We start from the raw sequence: 19,085 nt of genomic DNA, 5'->3' as shown, positions 1-19,085 counted from the left end.
TTAAAACACTGGCACAGAACCTACATGAAGAAATTATATAATCTAATAGAAAGATGTAAAACTAGGTCAGAATAAGTGACAAGTGATTCCACAATATCAATAAAAATGTTTACTATCACAAAAGTCTAATTTCCTAAAACTTATACAAACTAAATACATTTCAAAACAATTGCAACAGTAATTTTTGTATTCATAAAAAATAACCTTAAATACATGCTAAAAATAGATATCAAATACAAGCAAGAAAACTTGCAGAAGAATAGTGACTATCAAATACTATTTCATTAATTATCACAACATACAAATCCATCTTAATCAGATCAGTATTATGTTGGCAAATGACAGTTTAATCATGGAAATAATAGGACACCCAAAAGTAGATTATAATATAAATAACCGAATATAATAAAAGCCATTTTTCTGATTCAGTGAGTTATATGGTTTGGCTGTATCTCCACCCAAATCTTATCTTGAATTGAGGCTCCCATAATCCCTACATGTATGAAGGACCCAGTGGAGGGTAACTGAATCTTGGGGGCGGATTTTTCCTGTGCTATTGCCATGATAGTCAACAAGTCTCATGAGATCTGATGGTTTTATAAAGGGCAATTCCCCTGCACATGCTCTCTTGCCTGTCACCACTGAAGATGTCCCTTTGCTCCTCCTTCACCTTCCGCCATGATTATGAGGCCTCCCCAGCCATGTCAAGCTGTGAGTTGATTAAACCTATTTTTCTTTATAAATTACCCAGTCTTGGGTATTTTTTCATAGCACTATGAGAACAGACTAACAGAGTGAAAAAAATGTGCAGTGGAACTGGAGATGAGCTATTGGTCTAGAAAATTGAAGGCTTACACATAAAAATAAAGATAAAATGCATGAAAATTCGGGAGAAATAGATCATGTGCAATCTGGAGGTAGATGAATTTTTAAAATTTAAGCAACATGTTTTCAAGAAATGGTAGACATATATAAATATTTAAAATATTTGGATGACTAAATATGCTATTGAAAAATCAGTATTCAATTGAGTATCCGTTACACATAAGAATGCTAAAAGACTATCATCTATACTATGCAAGAGATCTTTTCTTCCTACATGTAAAGTGATTCTTTGGGCAGCTGTTTAATGGATATGTACCATTTACCTGTAAATTAATTGCTGATTTTTTGTTTTATGGCTTTTATCATATCATTTGTCCCATTGGTTCTATTCTTTCTTGTAACATTTTTTCTTATATTTGTCTTCTTTTGAAATAAATGTTTCCTCTTTAATTAGCATTTTGTTATTGATAGTTTTTAGTAAAAGGCAGACCATTTTTTAGCAGTTGAAGTGGAAATGCAAATTTATGTAAATGACTTCTAATTTTTAAGTGAATGTTATTTTCAAGAAAATGCTAATATCTTAGAACAATTTATTTAAATTTAATGCCTGTCATGACTTTTAATTCCTCATATCTTTTAAATCCATGCGTATTATTGTGATAAATCTGTATAACTGTGCACAATTAAAATTCATTTATATTTTCATACATATTTACACTTTCCTTTTTTCTTCATTATTTCTGCACATCTCTATTTTCTGCTGGCACGCTTTTTCCTTGGTCAAAGTAGTCCCCTTGTAGTTTAATATGTGGTACATTTTTTTCTGAAGAAAATCTATATTTGCTTCTCAATTAAAAATTATTGTGCTGAATATAAAAGCATGAATTGGCAGTTATTTTCTTTCAGCAAATATTTAAATATATTTTTGTTCTGTCTTTTCAGTTTAAAAGATAGTTAGTGTTCATTTGAAAAAGTATGACATTTTGAATACACATTCATAAAGACACGTCGACATACATATGAAATGATGGGCCTAGGTGTGGTTTTCAACTGGCATATAAAAGATGTAGCTGGTTGACTTGATGTTCTTGAAAAGTTTTGCAGAATTTTAGTCAATATCTCTTAAATTATTGCTGCTTCTCCATCTCTCTCTTTGCTTCTTTGATTCTAATGTAACATATGTAAGCTCTCCTCTCAAATCGCTTTTAAAAATTGTTTTTACTCCTTTTGACTTTTTTTAGTCTGAATATTTTCTATTCACCTATTTTTCAGTTCAACCTTCCTCTCTTCTGCTACATCCAATCTGCTAATACTTAATTCAGTTTTTAATTTAAATTATTTTATTTTTTATTCTAGATTTTCTACATTATTCTTTGTATAGATTTCTGTTTTCTGGTCAATTTTATATCTTGTTAACAGTTTTTGAATATACTATATTGTTTTAAGTCTATCGCTTATAACTTCAGTATCAAAGTAAAATTTTGATCGTCTCCTATGATATCTACATTGCTTTGGCTTCATTTTGGGATATAACCAGCAACTTTGAAAAAAAAAAATATACAGGCCATGAATGCTGCTGCCTTGCTTTGCTTTGCTTGCTTTCTTTCTTTCTTTCTTTTTCTTTCTTTCTTTCTCTTTTTTCTTTCTCTTTCTTTCCTTCTTCTCTCTCTTCTTTCTTTCTTTCTTTCTTTCTTTCTTTCTTTCTTTCTTTCTTTTCTTTCTTTCTTTCTTTCACTTTAAGTTCTAGGATACATGTGCAGAACATGCAGGTTTGTTACATAGGTATACATGTGTCATGGTTGTTTGCTGCACCCATCAAACCGTCATCTACATTACGTATTTCTCCTAATGTTATCCCTCCCCTTGCCCCTCATCCCCCGACAGGGCCCGGTGTGTGATGTTCCCCTCCCTGTGCCCATATGTTCTCATTGTTCAACTTCCACTTATGAGTGAGGACATGTGGTGTTTGTTTTTCTGTCCCTGTGTTGGCTTGCTGAGAATGATGGTTTCCAGCTTCATCCACGTCCCTGAAAAAGACATGAACTCATTCTTTTTATGACTGCATAGTATTCCATGGTATATATGTGCCACATTTTCTTTATGCAGTTTGTCATTGATGGGCATTTTGGTTGGTTCCAAGTCTTTGCTATTGTGAATAGTGCTGCAATAAATATATGTGTGCATGTGTCTTTATAGTAGAATGATTTATAATCCTTTGGGTATATACCCAGTAATGAGATTGCTGGGTCAAATGGTATTTCTAGTTCTAGATCCTTGAGGAATCTCCACACTGTCTTCCTTCACAATTGCTACAAAGAGAATAAAATACCTAGGAATATAACTTTTGGGGGATGTGAAGGACCTCTTCAAAGAGAGCTACAAACCACTGTTCAAGGAAATAAGAGAGGACGCAAAGAAATGGAAAAACATTCCATGCTCCTGGATAGAAAGAATCAATATCATGAAAATAGCGATACTGCCCAAAGTAATTTATAAATTCAATGCTATTCCCATCAAGCTACCCTTGACTTTCTTCACAGAATTAGAAAAAACTACTTTAAATTTCATATGGAACCAAAAAAGAGCTTGTATAGCCAAGACAATCCTAGGCAAAAAGAAGAAAGCAGGAGGCATCACAGTACCTGACTTCAAACTATACTACAAGGCAACAGTAACCAAAACAGCATGGTACTGGTACAAAAACAGAAATATAGAACAATGGAACAGAACAGAAGCCTCAGAAATAACACCACACATCTATAGCCACTGCCTTTTTCTAGTGAGTATTTACTAACCTATTCTCTAATAGGTGGCTAGACAGGAGGCACATCACTTTAATTCAATCTGAAACTGATTTAGTTTATTCCACACTAGGTTGCTATTGTGATAATACTTAATTTAAATCTCATTTTGTTGTTTTCTAGGCTACTGCTTTCTCAGTGTCTCAACTGAGAGCATGGGATATTTCCTACGACCTTTTCTAATTGGAAGGTCCTGAATTTTTGTTTTCTTGGCACGAGGAGTCTGCCTTTCAGTGGTTTCTTCTTACCTCCTTAGGCTCTTATCCTACTAAACTGGAGAATTGGGTATGGAATTATTCTCCTTTCTCTTCAAAACATTGGTCTCTTTAATTCTAAATTTTCTGGCTACTATGAACTTCAAGTTTTATATCCTATGTGCCACATAATTATGAAAACTTCACTGGCTTCTCTGACTCTTAGCTCCTTCCCTATTTTAGGACTGTTAGTCTTATGATCGAAACCAAGAATTGGCAAGGGCCCAGAAAAGAAATGCAACTCAGAGTACATTTACTCACTTACCTGTTCCTTAATACCTGATTACCCAGCTGGCTCTCTGATTCTTTCAATCAGGTATTTTATTTATTTTTCTGAATTTCAGTTTTGTACCTTTATCTTATTACTGTTATATTTTGAATAATGAAATCATTAAGGTACAAAACAATGGACTATCATGAGTGTTTAATTCTTAGCATTTGAGTAGAAAATCTTTGAGTTTAATATAGTGTTAACACACTCTAACACAATGCAACTATTATTAAAGTGACTTCTAAACCACTGAATTCCATAGTGCATTATTATTTATGCATACTTCCAAGATATTACCTGCAAGATCAAGTAACTAGAACAGAAAAAAAAAGAATACAGGAGGAGTTATTGTTTAACTGAGTCTCGATTTGGGGAGATAAAAAGTTTCAGAGGGTGGATGGTGGTTGTAACTGAAAAATGTTAATATATTCGTGTGAGTATGTGTGTGTGTTTGTATGTGTTTATGTGTGTGTGTGAGATGATGTCCACTTTTTTGTCTAGACTGGTCTCGAATTCTTGGGATCAACCTTCCTCCCACCTCACCGTCCCAAGTTGCTGGAATGCAGGTGTGTGCCAGCATTCCTTGTTCAATTTAGTATTCTTAATACCACTGAACTCTACACTTGAAAATGGTTAAAATTATAAATTTTATGTTATGTGTATTTTACCAAAATAAAAAGTACATATTTAAAATAGTAGTCAAGAAAGCAAATTTGAAATAATTTTTAACTTAATCAGTGGTAAATTTTATTTAAGGATTCTGTCATACCAAATGTGATCTCAGTCAGATTTACATAATGCTTTAACATCTATGAACCATATTACACCAGTCATTCTTCCCATTTTATTGGTATAAACATGAACTTGCTTTTTATACATATTTGGGTTCTGAGATATTAAAAATGTAATACTGTGCATTGGGAGGTCCATAAAATAAATCAAAATATATTTTATCTGCTAAACTATGGCAAGCAAATGATAAGCACATATTATAAAAGATTGGCAGAAAGGGTTCATGGAGGAAGTGATAGATAAGATGAATCTTAAAAAGTACACATATATATTTTCATGATAATTCAGATTTTCAATACCAGTCATCAAGGAGAAAAGTTTACTTTCAATCATGGTATTAAAATATGTGAGTTAATTTATTAAGTGCTAAAACACTTACAATTACTTTTAGAATTATTTTAATAGTAGACTATTTCCAAATTCAAAACATTTTCTCTTTAAGTTGTTTTGTCATTTCACAATTTCAGCTAACCTGTTGGAACACTCTTTTCTCTATTTTTCAAGTATGATGCCATTTAGTCTATTTTTCTAGTTTAGCAAGATACAAACTCCAAAGTCTTTAAAACACCATGGGAAACAGAATTTTATGTTTGTTTTTTCAAAGGGAGGGTAATCTTTTCCACTGTAGGAAAAGGCTTATTTTACTTTAAGTCATACAGAACCACAGTCTACAATCCAAGGGCTGATGGACCATATGTGTTTCCTTTACCTGAACATTGCCAGGTACTTTGTCAAGCCTCCGGTTGAAATGATTCTGAGATATTTTACAGTGTTGCAGCATCTTATACTACAGTAAAAAAATGCAATTACCTTAATGAAATCCCATGACAGCATTGCACTCATGTAAGAAAACAAACAGTCAATATCCATTTTTGTCTATGGTTCCAAAATTACATGAGGCAGCATGTGAGGCATGAAAAAATCAAAACAAAATTTTTAAAAAGTCCCCCCAACTTTACTATAGCCTTTCTCAATTAATGTAACTTCACCTCTGACTATGCCTGATCTGGAGGTTCTTTACATAATGTCACCAAAGTTTTGTGATAGTTGAATGTTATTTCTATTGAAAGTTTAAGGTTTTCTTTTTAATTTAAACTATTGCCTCCTCTCTTCAGTATAAGCAAACAAAATATCCTAGTATTACAAAAATATGAAAGAGACTATCAATATTTATTTATAAGATAATTTTTATAAGAAGAATAACAATGCAAAATTCGAGTGAATTAGAGATTATAAACTAAACAAAGAGACCCAGAATGAAGAAAAACTTGAAAAGACTATTGGCTGAGCTATAATGATTATGAATGCCCATATTTAAATCCTTACTTAAAGTGCTTTTAGAGATTGTTGTTGTTGTTGTTTTATTTTGTTTTAAGACAGGGTCTCACTCTGTCACCTAAGCTGGAGTGCCAGTTAGTCAGGCTGGAGCCCAATTATGGCTCGCTGCAGCTTCAAACTCCTGGGATCAAGAAATCTTCCTGCCTCAGCCCCCTGAGTTGTTGGGACTACAGGTGCATGACACTATGCCCAGCTAAGTTTTTAACTTTTTTTTGTAGAGATGAGGTCTTGTTATGATGCCCAAGCTGGTCTGGTATTCCTGGCCTCAAGAGATCCTGGGGCTTAACCTCTCAAAGGGCAGGGATTACAGGCATGAGCCACTGTGCCTGGCCTTAAAATGTGTTTTGTATATTGCAATTTAACTTTAAAAAAATTCAACTTGCATTCACTTTTGTACTCACATTATGATTCCTGAATTGTTAAAGGTCATAAATATTTTTCAAGGTTTTTTTGTTTTGTTTTCCTTTTTCTTTTTTCTTTATTTTGGAGTCAGGTTCTCATTCTGTCACCCAGACTGGTGTGCAGTGGTGCAATCTCAGCTCACTGAAGGCTCAATGTCCCAGGCTCAAGTCATTCTCCCACCAGAGCCTCCCTGAGTAGCTGGGACTACAAGAATGCATCACCACACCTGGCTAATTATTTTCTTTTATATTATTTATATATATTTTTGTAAATCTGGGGTTTCACCATGTTGCCCAGAATGGTCTTGAACACCTGGACTCAAGCGACCTGGCCTCCTTGGCCTCCCAAAGTGTTGGGATTACTGGTGTGAGTCACCACACCCAGCCAGTATTTCTTTTCTTTTTTTTTTTTCTTTTTAATAATTTATTTCACGAGGTTGAAAGAGAAGCTCGCTTACTCACTGCTGGTCTACATACATCTTTTAGAAATCACTTATGAACAATTTCAATTACATATTTGTTTCCACTCAAGAATTTCATATAGTAAACACATTTACTGTTTTCTTTTTTGTTTGTTTGTTTTTTGGTTTTTGAGACGGAGTCTTGCTCTGTCGCCCAGGCTGGAGTGCAACGGCGTGATCTTGGCTCACTGCAGCCTCTGCCTCCCGGGTTCAAGCGATTCTCCTGCCTCAGCCTCCTGAGTAGTTGGGATTACAGGTGCCCACCACGATGCCTGGCTAATTTTTGTATTTTTAGTAGAGATGGAGTTTCTCTATGTTGGTCAAGCTGGTCTTGAACTCCTAAACTCAGGTGATTCGCCTGCCTTGGCCTCCCAAAGTGCTGGGATTACGGGCATGAACCAGTGTGCCCTGCCCACATTTACTGTTTTTTATACTTCATTCAAATTGTTGGTATATACTCTTCTAACAAAAGCCATTAAATAAATACAAATAGTTTTTTCAAAGATCCTAATGTTGTCCACTTTCTTGTGTATTTCTATCACAGATCCTTTTTAATAATCTTTTTTATTTTCTGCTTTTATTTATAAACCGTATGAAATTGTCATATCCTCTTAAACTACCCAAGGGCTATATTTAATTTACTGACAAGTCAAACACTTTCCATAAGCAAGTATTTCAAAACATTATTAATCACCAGATAAAAAAGCTTTGACTGGCCGGGCGCGGTGGCTCACGCTTGTAATCCCAGCACTTTGGGAGGCCGAGGCGGGCGGATCACGAGGTCAGGAGATCGAGACCACGGTGAAACCCCGTCTCTACTAAAAATACAAAAAAAAATAGCCGGGCGTGGTGGCGGGCGCCTGTAGTCCCAGCTACTTGGAGGCTGAGGCAGGAGAATGGCGTGAACCCGGGAGGCGGAGCTTGCAGTGAGCCGAGATTGCGCCACTGCACTCCAGCCTGGGCGACAGCAAGACTCCGTCTCAAAAAAAAAAAAAAAAAAAAAAAAGCTTTGACTGTGTCAGGTTCAGTTTGTAGAAGATATTAATAGAAACACTTGAAAAATGATATCTGTTAATGATTAGAAATTTCTTTAATATGTTGAAATTAATAAAAAGTAATGTGGCAAATCTAAATTATTTTTGAAATAAAAATAAAGTATTTCAGAAGCAGCAAAGTTTTATTAGCCTAAATACTTAGGATCCAAGTAAGAACATTTGGCCACTTTGTGCTCTAGGGAAGTATTTTAACAATAAAATTGCCATAATAAAATATAATGCCAGACAAAGTGGTACTTCTTTACACAGCTTTTGCCAAAATCTTGATAACTTTCAAAGTAAGAACCACAATGCGGTGAGAAAATCTGGGGTTTTCATTTTTAACATATTTTAACATAAATAGCATTCATCCAAAATATTGTCATAATCTATCTAAATCAAAAGGCAACAATTGCAAAGTAAGTGCACTAACTTTATTTATTGATCTTCTAAAACAAAATATATTTAAACAGATATATTTCAACTATTAAAATAGGAACCAAACTGGATAGAAAATATATGAGGTGAATTTCCAATTTTTCCAAACATGATTACAGAATTTTGCAGTTTAATCACTTGATATACACATAGTTTAACAAACAAAACAAAAAGATACGGGAAAGTCTACAAAGACCATTCAGATTTTTATTTTACCAGGTTACCGTGTTGTATTCACTAGGATAAAAAAGTAAAGAAACAATCAAACAAAAAATAATCTGCTGTTGAGTTTGTTTTACCTGATATAGTCATAATTAAGTAACTATAATATTTTCACAAACATGGCTGCAAAACTTATGATTAAAAATAAGTATGAGATTGAGACTTATTTTTTTCAAAAGATCTTTTTAAAATATCCTATTCAAAAATATTCACTAGTCTAGCTCTCTCATATTCCTATTTTAAAAGCTACCAGAAAAAACAGCAATACATACTGTTTTTTGGAAATACTGTTATATTCAAAAACCAGGAGGGGTCCCAAATTTTAATAAAACTAGACTTCTCAATGTTGGATTCCAGACTCCCTTTCGATCATTCTGAAAGAGAGTGAAGGGTAGTGAGTCACATCAGACCAAAATTAAAGACAATAGACCAGCTACTGGTATTGTGATCACAGGCAATTTAATTCACCTCTTGAATGTTCTTTGTTCATGTATAAAATTGGAGTAATTCTATTTGTTAGCATGCTTTCAGCTACAAAATATAGAGAAGAGGCCAAGTTAAAAAAAGGCTTAAATAATATAAAACTTGATTAATTTACAGAAGAGAGAGTCCAGAAATGCTTCCACTCCTTGCCAGAGTCAATCTGCATTCTGGCCCTGATTTTTTCCTATTGTCCTGTCTGCACATTCTGCCATATGCTGGCCATGTCCACACAGGCTGGCTTCCCTCATGGACAGAAGTTGCCTGCCAGAAATCTCCAGGACCACATGCTTCCTTAGTCATCCAGAAGAAAAGAAATATTCTGTATTCCTTTTAGTTTTCTCCAAAAATGAGAAGTATTTTCCAATAAATTGCTAGCAAAACTGTCCTGAGAGATTACTGGCCAGAATTTAATCTTATGACCATTCCGAACCATATTACTAGAATACCATTGGATCATGTTCTCCAAATGGATACTAGGAAGTCAAATATCCATTGAAAGTGCATATGCATGTCAGAGAATAGTTTTAAGTGAAACCACATTTGTAAAATATTAAGTATAGTGGCTGGCATAAAATAAGAGTTCAACACACAGTATGTTGCTAGGATATGGGAATAGCAATCGTGATGGAATTTATTCACTATCCCTTGAACTGTATTTTCCATCTAATTTCTGGGTTGTTATTTGCAAACCTTCAATTGTCTTTTAATTGTAGCATTTCTTTCATTGCCCATACACTGTTAGAACAATCTAGTGATACGTTTCTTTTCCAAATGCATAATTCACTGAGTTATTGTGGCAGATTATATACATATATCTTTCTGCATCATAATCATGTTTTAGATACCTTGATTCTATGAACTTTGCAGAAGAGAATCACCATCTTGTTACAGGAGGTTTTTTTTTTTTTTTGTATTTTTAGTAGAGAAGGGGTTGTTTTTTATTCTAAGTTACAGACATGTCTCAGAGATATTGTTGGTTTTGTTCCAGACCACTGCAACAAAGAGAATATCACAAACATTCAAGTCACAAAAATGATTTGTTTTTCCAAGATATATAAAAGTATGTTTACACTACACTGTAATGTATTAAGTGCAAAATAGCATCATATTTAAAAAACGTACATGCTTTTGTTCAAAAATACTTTATTGCTAAATATACTAACATTCATCTGAGCCTTTAGTCAGTTGTAATCTTTTTTTCTGATGGAGAGCCTTGCCTTAATGTTGATGGCTGCTGACTGATAAGGATGGTGTTTGCTGAAGGTTAAGGTCGCTGTGACAATTTTAAAATAAGACAACAATGACATTTACTGACTCTGTTTTTTTTTTCCCACAAAAATTTCTCTGTCACATAGAATACTGTTTAATGACATTTTACCCACAGTGAAACTTCTTTCTAAATTGGAGTCAATTATCTCAAACTTTGCCACTGCTTTAGCAACTAAGTTTATATAAGATGGTAAGTCTTTTTTTAATATTTATACAATGTTCACATCATCGTCACAAAGAGTAGATTCCATTTCAAGAACCCAGTTTCTTTGTTTTTCCATGTTATGCAACTCCTAATCTATTCAACCTTTATCATGAGATTGCAGCATTTCAGTCACATCTACAGGCCTCACTTCTAATACTAGCTGTCTTCCTATTTCCAACACATCTTGAGTTACTTCCTCCACTGATGTAAAAGTCATCCATGAGCATTGGAATCAATTTCTTTTAAACAAGTATTATTGTTCATATTTTGATGTCTATTAATTTTGAATATTTTAATGGCATCTAGAAAAGTAAATCATTTCCAGAAGTTTATAAATTTATTTTGCTCAGATCCATCAGACAAATCACTATTTATGGCAGCTATAGCATTAAGAAATGCATTTCTTAGTACGACTGAACTATCAAAAAACTACTTATTGACCCATGAGCTGCAGAATGGATGTTGTGTTAGCAGCAGGCATAAAAATGATAGTCATCTTCTTACACATCTCCATTAAAGCTCTTGGGTGACCAGGTACCTTATCAGTGAGCATTAGTATTTAGAAAGAATCTTTTCTGAGCAGTAGGTCTCAACAGTGGACTTAAACTCTTCAGTAAATCATGCTGTAAACAGACCTGCTGTCATCCAAGCTCTGTTGTTTTATTTACAGAGTACAGACAGAGTAGATTTAGCATAATTCTTACAGATCCTGGGATTTTTTGGAGTGGTAAATGAGCAATGGCTTTAACTTAAAGTCACAAGATGTATTAGCCCCTAACAAAAGAGTCAACCTGTACTTTGAAGCTTTGAAGCTAGGTATTGACTTTTCTCTAGCTATGAAACTCCTAGATCGAATCTTCTTTCAGTGGAAGACTGTTTTATCTTCATCAAAAATCTGTTGTTTACTATAGCTACATTTATCAATGATCTCAGCTAGACCTTCCAGATAAATCAGTGCAGCTTCTGCATCAGCACTTGCTACTTCACTTTGCTCATAATTTTATGTTACGGAGATGGCTTCTTTCTTAAACTTCATGAACCAACAATTTCTAACTTCAAATTTTCCTTGCAGCTTTCTCACCTCTTTCAGCCTTCATACCATTTCAGAGAGTTAGGGCCTTGCGCTGGATTAGGCTTTGGCTTAAGGTAATGTGGCTAGTTTGATCATCTATCAAGACCAATAAAACATTCACCATATCAGCAATAAGGCTGGTTCACTTTCTTATCATTCATGTGTTCAGTGGAGTAGTGCTTTTAATTTCCTTCAAGGCCCTTTCCTTTGTATTTACATCTTGGCTCACTGTTTTGCGCAAGAAGCCTACCTTTTAGCTTATCTCAGCTTTTGACGTGTCTTCCTTAATAAATGTGTCATTTCTAGCTTTTGGTTGAAAGTGAGGGATGTGCAACTCTTCTTTTTATTTGAATGCTAAGAGGCTGTTTTAGGATTACTAATTAGTATGGTTTGGCTGTGTTTGCACCCAAATCTCATCTTGAATACCCATGTGTTGTGGGAGGGACCTGGGGAGGTAATTGAATCATGGGGGCAAGTCTTTCTCATGCTGTTCTCATGATAGTGAATAAGTCTCATGAGGTCTGATGGTTTTAAAAAGAGGAGTTCTCTTGCCTGCTGGCATCCGTGTAAGACATGACTTGCTCCTCCTTGACTTTTGCCATGATTGTGAGGCTTCCCCAGCCATATGGAACTATAAGTCCAATTAAACCTCTTTCCTATGTAAATTGCCTAGTCTCAGGTATGTCTTTATTAGAAGCATGAAAACAGACTAATACAGTAAATCGGTACCAGTAGAGTGGGGTGTTGCTGAAAAGATACCCAAAAATGTGGAAGTGACTTTGCAACTGGGTAACAGGCAGATGTTGGAACAATTTGGAAGGCTCAGTAGAAGACAGGAAAGCATGGGAAATTTTGAAATTTCCTAGAGATTTGTTGAATGGCTTTGACTGAAATGCTGATAGTGATATGAACAATAAGGTCCAGGCTGAGGTGGTCTCAGATGGAGATGAGGGACTTGTTGGGAACTGGAGCAAAGGTGACTCTTGATATGTTTTAGCAAAGAGACTGGCGGCATTTTGCCCCTGCCCTAGAGATTTGTGGAACTTTGAACTTGAGAGAGATGGTTTAGGGTACCTGGCAGAAGAAATTTCTAAGCAGCAAAGCAAGTAACCCAAGAGGTTACTTGGGTGCTGTTAACAGCATTCAGTTTTATAAGGGAAGCAGAGCATGAAAGTTTGGAAAATTTGCAGCCTGACAATGCAATAGAAAACAAAATCCCATTTCTGAGGAGAAATTCAAGCCAGCTGCAGAAATTTGCATAGGTAATTAGGAGCCAAATGTTAATCCCCAAGACCATGTAGAAAATGTCTCCAGGGCATGTCATAGGTCTTCAAGGCAGCCCCTCCCATCACAAGCCTGGAGGCCTAGGAGGAAAAAGTGGTTTCCTGGGCCTAGCATCCCTGTGCTGTGTGCAGCCTAGGGACTTGGTATCCTGCGTCCCAGCCACTCAGTCAGCCATGGCTGAAAGGGGCCAACATAAAGCTTGGGCCGTGGCTTCAGAGGATGCAAGCCTCAAGCTTGGCAGCTCCAACATGGTGTTGAACCTGTGAGTACACAGAAGTCAAGAATTGAGGTTTGGGAACCTCTGCCTAGATTTCAGAAGATGTATGAAAATGCCTGAATGTCCAGGCAGAAGTTTGCTACAGGGGCAGGGCTCTCATGGAGAACCTCCACTAGGGCAATGCAGAAGGGAAATGTGGGGTCAGAGTCCCCACACAGAGTTCCTACTGGGTCATTGCTTAGTTGAGGTATGAGAAGAGGGTCATTGTCCTCCAGACCCCAGAATGGTGTATCCACTGACAGCTTGCACTGTATGCCTGGAAAAGCTGCAGACACTCAAGACCAGCCCGTGAAAGCAGCTAGGAGGGAGGCTGTATCCTGCAAAACCACAGGGATGGAGCTGCCCAAGACCATAGGAACCCACCTCTTGCATCAGCATGACCTGGATGTGAGGCATGGAGTCAAAGGAGATCATTTTGGAGCTTTAAGATTTGACAGCCCTGCTGGATTTCAGACTTGCATGGGACCTGTAGCCCCTTTGTTTTGGCCAATTTCTCCCACTTGTAAAGGCTGTATTTACCCAATTCCTGGACCCCCACTGTATCTAGGAAGTAACTAACCTGCTTTTGATATAACAGGCTCATAGGTGGAAGGGACTTGCCTTGTCTCTGATGGAACTTTGGACTGTGGACTTTTGAGTTGACGCTGAAATGTGTTAAGATTTTGGGGAACTGTCGGGAAGGCATAATTAGTTTTGAAATGTGAGGATGTGAGATATGGGAGGGGCCAGGTGCAGAATGATATGGTTTGGCTGTGTCCCCACCCAAATCTCATCTTGAATTCTCAAATGTTGTGGGAGGGACCCAGTGGGAGGTAATTGAATCACGGGGGCAAGTCTTTCCCATGCTGTTCTCGTGGTAGTGAATAAGTCTCATGAGATCTGATGGTTTTAAAAATAGGAGTTCCCCGGCACAAGCAATCTCTCTTTGCCTGCTGCCATCCATGTAAGACGTGACTTGCTCTTCCTTGCCTTCCACCATGATTGTCAGGCTTCCCAGACAGGCAGAACTATAAGTCCAATCAACCCTCTTTCTTTTGTAAATTGCCCAGTCTCAGGCATGTCTTTATCAGCAGTGTGAAAACAGACTAATTTTAATATTGTGGCATGTCAGTGAATAGGGGGCCTAAGGAGAAGGAAAGACAGATGGGGGAATGCCCAGTCTGCGGAGCAGTCTGAATACACACAGCATTCATTCATTAAGTTCTCCATATTACATGAGCACATGCTGCTGAAAAATGACACTGATAGACTTGCTCTCAATGCAGGCTGCCACAACTCTGCAATTTGTAAAAAAAAAAAACGAAACAAACAACAACAAAAAAACCACAGCATCTGTGAAGGGCAATAAAGCAAAGCATAATAAAAGAAGATATGCCTGTCTTCATGACCTATAAGAGTCTTACTTTGCAAGTTAAGTTCACTTGACTTTCACATTAATTATTGCTTTTCATTCTCAGCAAATCTGCCCTTTCTTTTAAACCCCAACCAGAAACTCAACAACTTCTAGTTAAAGCTATCTCTAAGTGCCCATTTATCACTCACCCTCAATTCTTACAATACTGTGTGCTATCACCCTTTCTTAGTTCATTAATTGTTTTATCATTGTACCCCACCTGTTGGAAATACAATGTGACATATTTTCCACATCTTGGGAAAGGGGATGTGGAGTGTGTTAGTTTCCAAGACTGCCATAACAAATTAGCAAATTCAAGTGGTTAAAGTTTGGATCACGAATATTTACTGCCTTACAGTTCCAAAGGGTACAAGTCCAAAATCAAAGTGCTAGCAGGGTTGACTCCTCTCAGAGCTGTGGGGAGGAATCTGTTCCACGCCTCTTGTCTAACTTCTGGTGGCCACAATCATTTCTTGACTGGCAGATAACATTGTCCATGTGCTTTCACACTGTCTTTCTCTGTATATGTTTGCCTTTTTGTTCGAATCTCCCTTTGTATAAGGAGTGCAGATATATTGGTTTAGATCCAACAATAATGTCCTCATTTTAAATTCATTACCTTTGTAAATACCCCATTTCCAAAGGAGATCACCTTCTGAGCTATTGGGAATTAGACTTTGATATATCTTTCTTGAGGGACACAACTGAACTCATAATATGTAGGAAACATAACTAAATCAAAGGGCCAAAAATGAAGAACGGAAATGTCCCCAAAGTACATTTGATAGCATAGCATTTTGCAATTTGCAAAAAATAGTTATATAGACGACTAGGCTTAATAACTAGAAAAAAGTAGTACATTAGAAACTATTGAGTTGGTGCAAAAGCAATTGTCATTTCTATTATTATTTTTAATTTCATTTTAATTACATTTCACCATTACTTTTAATGCAAAAATCACAATTACTTTTGCACCAAGCTAATACTACTTGCAGTTCTCTTCTTAAACTTGCTGTGAAGCATTACTTCCAAAAATATATTTTAATGCCTGCTTCAAATAATATTGTCTTATATAAATAATGGAAGATTTTTTTTTATTTAGCGATTTGACAATAGGAAAAAGCGTACCTTAAAACTGAGGATTAATATCACAGGTTTATTTTTTGTTGAATGCATCAGTTGGAGAAAACTATTTTCCAAATTATTATAATTTATGTCTGTGTGTGTATGCACACAGTGTAACATGAATTACTGATGTTCCTTAGTCTTGGCAAAACATACTGCATATATATAGATCACCAGGTGATTTAGACTAATATTACGTTTCCTAAAATGTTTTTTGTTTTGTTTTTCAACTGTTATTTTAGGTTCAGGGATACATGTTCAGGTTTGTTATATAGATAAATTGTGTGTCACTTGGTTTGGTGTAGATTCTTTCATAACCAGGTAATCAGCACAGTACCCAATAGGTGGTTGTTTGATCCTCACTTTCCTCCCACTCTCCACCCTCAAGTAGGCCCCAGTGTCTGCTGTTTCCTTCTCTGTGTCCATATGTACTCAGTGTTTAGCTCCCACTTATAAGTGAGAACATGTGGTATTTGGTTTTCTGTTCCTGTGTTAGTATCATTAGCATAATGGCCTCTAGTTCCATCAATGTTTTTGCAAAAGACATAATATTCTTTTTGTGTCTTCATGGTATTCTGTGGTATATATGCACCATATTTTCTTTATTCAGTCTACTGTTAATGGACACCTAGGTAGATCCCATGTCTTTGCTATTGTGAATAATGCTATGGTGAATGTATTCATGTATGTATCTTTATGGTAGAATGATTTATATTTCTTTCAGTAATTATTCAATAAAGGGATTGCTGGGTTGAATGGCAATATCATTTTAAACCAAACCTCTCTAACATGGCTGAACTAGTTTAGTCTCCTAGTAGCAGTGTATGAGCCAACATGCTTTTTGAGTCATGTTATCTAACTAACTAGAATAAGTGAAGTCTGACTGATTCAGACTTGCGTTATCATAGTTTTGTAAATAAACATTTCCAAATATAAAACTTTAAGGGTATTAAATGTTTTGGAAAACACTGACCTTACTTCGAATTATAAATCATAATAAAATGAAGTTACCAAATATAGGAAAAGATACAAATCATTATCCTATGCTAATCAATGAAATAGAAAACATATTTAATCTCTTAATTGTTTAATCATTTCCTGAGTAAATACTACCTATTTTAAAACAGCCATAGTACTTGGTGATAGTAATTAAATAAAAAATCTTTTTTAAAAATCATATTCTAGCATGAGGGAGTGATATATAATGAAATATTTCAAATACTGTGTAACTAATGCAATATTAGAGGGAATGAACACTGCTGAGGCTTAAGAAAGAGTAGAAAGAGTTATATTTACCCGGTCTGATTCAGAAAAGATTTCACAACTCTGGGCATTAATTATAAAAGATGTTCTGTGCCTTTGCATAGCATTCATTTGTATACAACTAGTAACTATTTTTCTTCATCCTTTAATTCTTCATTTACATTATTTCCCCATCCTCCTCTCTCTCCCCTTCCTCCTAATCATTTTTCTTTTTTCTTTCTATAAAATTGACAATTATAGTTCATTTTACTACTCTGAAAGATAAATCTCGGATACACTGAATATACTGATAATTTTCATCAAAAAATAAATATGTAATCATTTCAGGCAATTCTACTCTTTATTACATTCAAGAATTTTAATTAAACTGTATTAATAACCTGAGGTAGATGGGATTATTGTGGGATCACTACACTCTTGTGATCTTTAAGCTGTTCCCCCACATTTCCATCTATGTTGGTACTCTAGCCATGCGACTCAGTTGACTATATTGTGTATCATCCAGGGCTATTAGTATTCTATTCCTAGTGAGTTACCATAATATAATTTGCACACTATTACTAAATTATATTACTTTGCAGTTAAACAAATGGTGCTTTGGGTACAATGAAAAAAGATGTTAAATACACTTTAAACTTTGCTATTTCAGGGAAGGCCAATGCAATAAAGAAAGGATAATAAGTGGACTAAAGGCCAAATAATAGTCATTATCTATATAGAAAAGGAACAAAGACCACAGTGTAGCAGACAGTTGAAGGTTTTGTATGATCTTTAATAAGATAGCATACATAAATATAGTATACATATATATATTAAGTATATACTTGCTATGACCTGAATATTTATGTTCCCCCAAAATTCATATTGAAGCCTAAATTGCCAATGTGATGTTATTTGGAAGTGAGTTCTTTGAGAAATGATGAGTTCATGAGACTAGAGCCCTCATCATGGGATTGGTGACTTATAGGGAGAGACAAGAGAACTTTCTTTCTCTCTCTGCTGCCCTCTCAGCTTTGTCAAAATACAAGGGGAAGATGGCTGTTTGCAAACCAGAAACTACGGCCTCAACGGACACGAGATCTGCTGGCACCTTAATCTTGGACTTCCCAGCTCTGGAACTATGAGAAATCAATGCTTATTGTTTAAGCCACCCAATCTTTTGGTAACTTATTATAGCAGTCCAAACTGACTGAGATAGTACTCTTGATCACTTGTTGGTCAAGAACCTTACAAAAGTGTTGGTGATGATATGGAGAAAAGGTAGTATTGTAAATTAGTTCCGTATGAAGTTTCTCAAAAAACTCAAAATAGAATTACAGTATAATCCAGCAATCCTATACTGAATATGCCCAGGGGAATTGCAATCAGTATGCCAAGGAAGTGTCTGCATTCTCATGTTTACTGCAGCACCATTCAAAATAGTCAACATATGAAAACAACCCAAGTATCCATCAATATGCAGATTTTAAAAAATGTGCTATATATACATAATTCAATAAAATTCAGCTTTAGAAAAGCACAACATATTGTCATTTGTGACAACATGGATGAACCTAGAAGACATACGTAAAGTGAAATAAGCCAGAGACAGAGACAAACATCATATGATCTCATTTATATCTGGAATCTAAAGAAGTGAAACTCATAGAAGTATTGAGTAGAATGGTGGTTACCAGGGGCTGGAGTGTGGGGTTGGATGGTAAAAGGGGAAATATTGGTCAATGGGTGCAATGATACAGTAAGATTGAAGGAATAGGTTCTGGTGTTCTATTGCATGGCATGGTGACTATTGTTAATGACAGTGGGTTGTACATTCAAAATGGAGATTTTGGGCCGGGCGCAGTGGCTCACGCCTGTAATCCCAGCACTTTGGGAGG

This window comes from Hylobates moloch, unplaced genomic scaffold (assembly GCF_009828535.3).
Source record: "Hylobates moloch isolate HMO894 unplaced genomic scaffold, HMol_V3 SCAFFOLD_17, whole genome shotgun sequence".
Classification (NCBI taxonomy): domain Eukaryota; kingdom Metazoa; phylum Chordata; class Mammalia; order Primates; family Hylobatidae; genus Hylobates; species Hylobates moloch.
Note: the sequence above shows the minus strand (reverse complement) of the source record.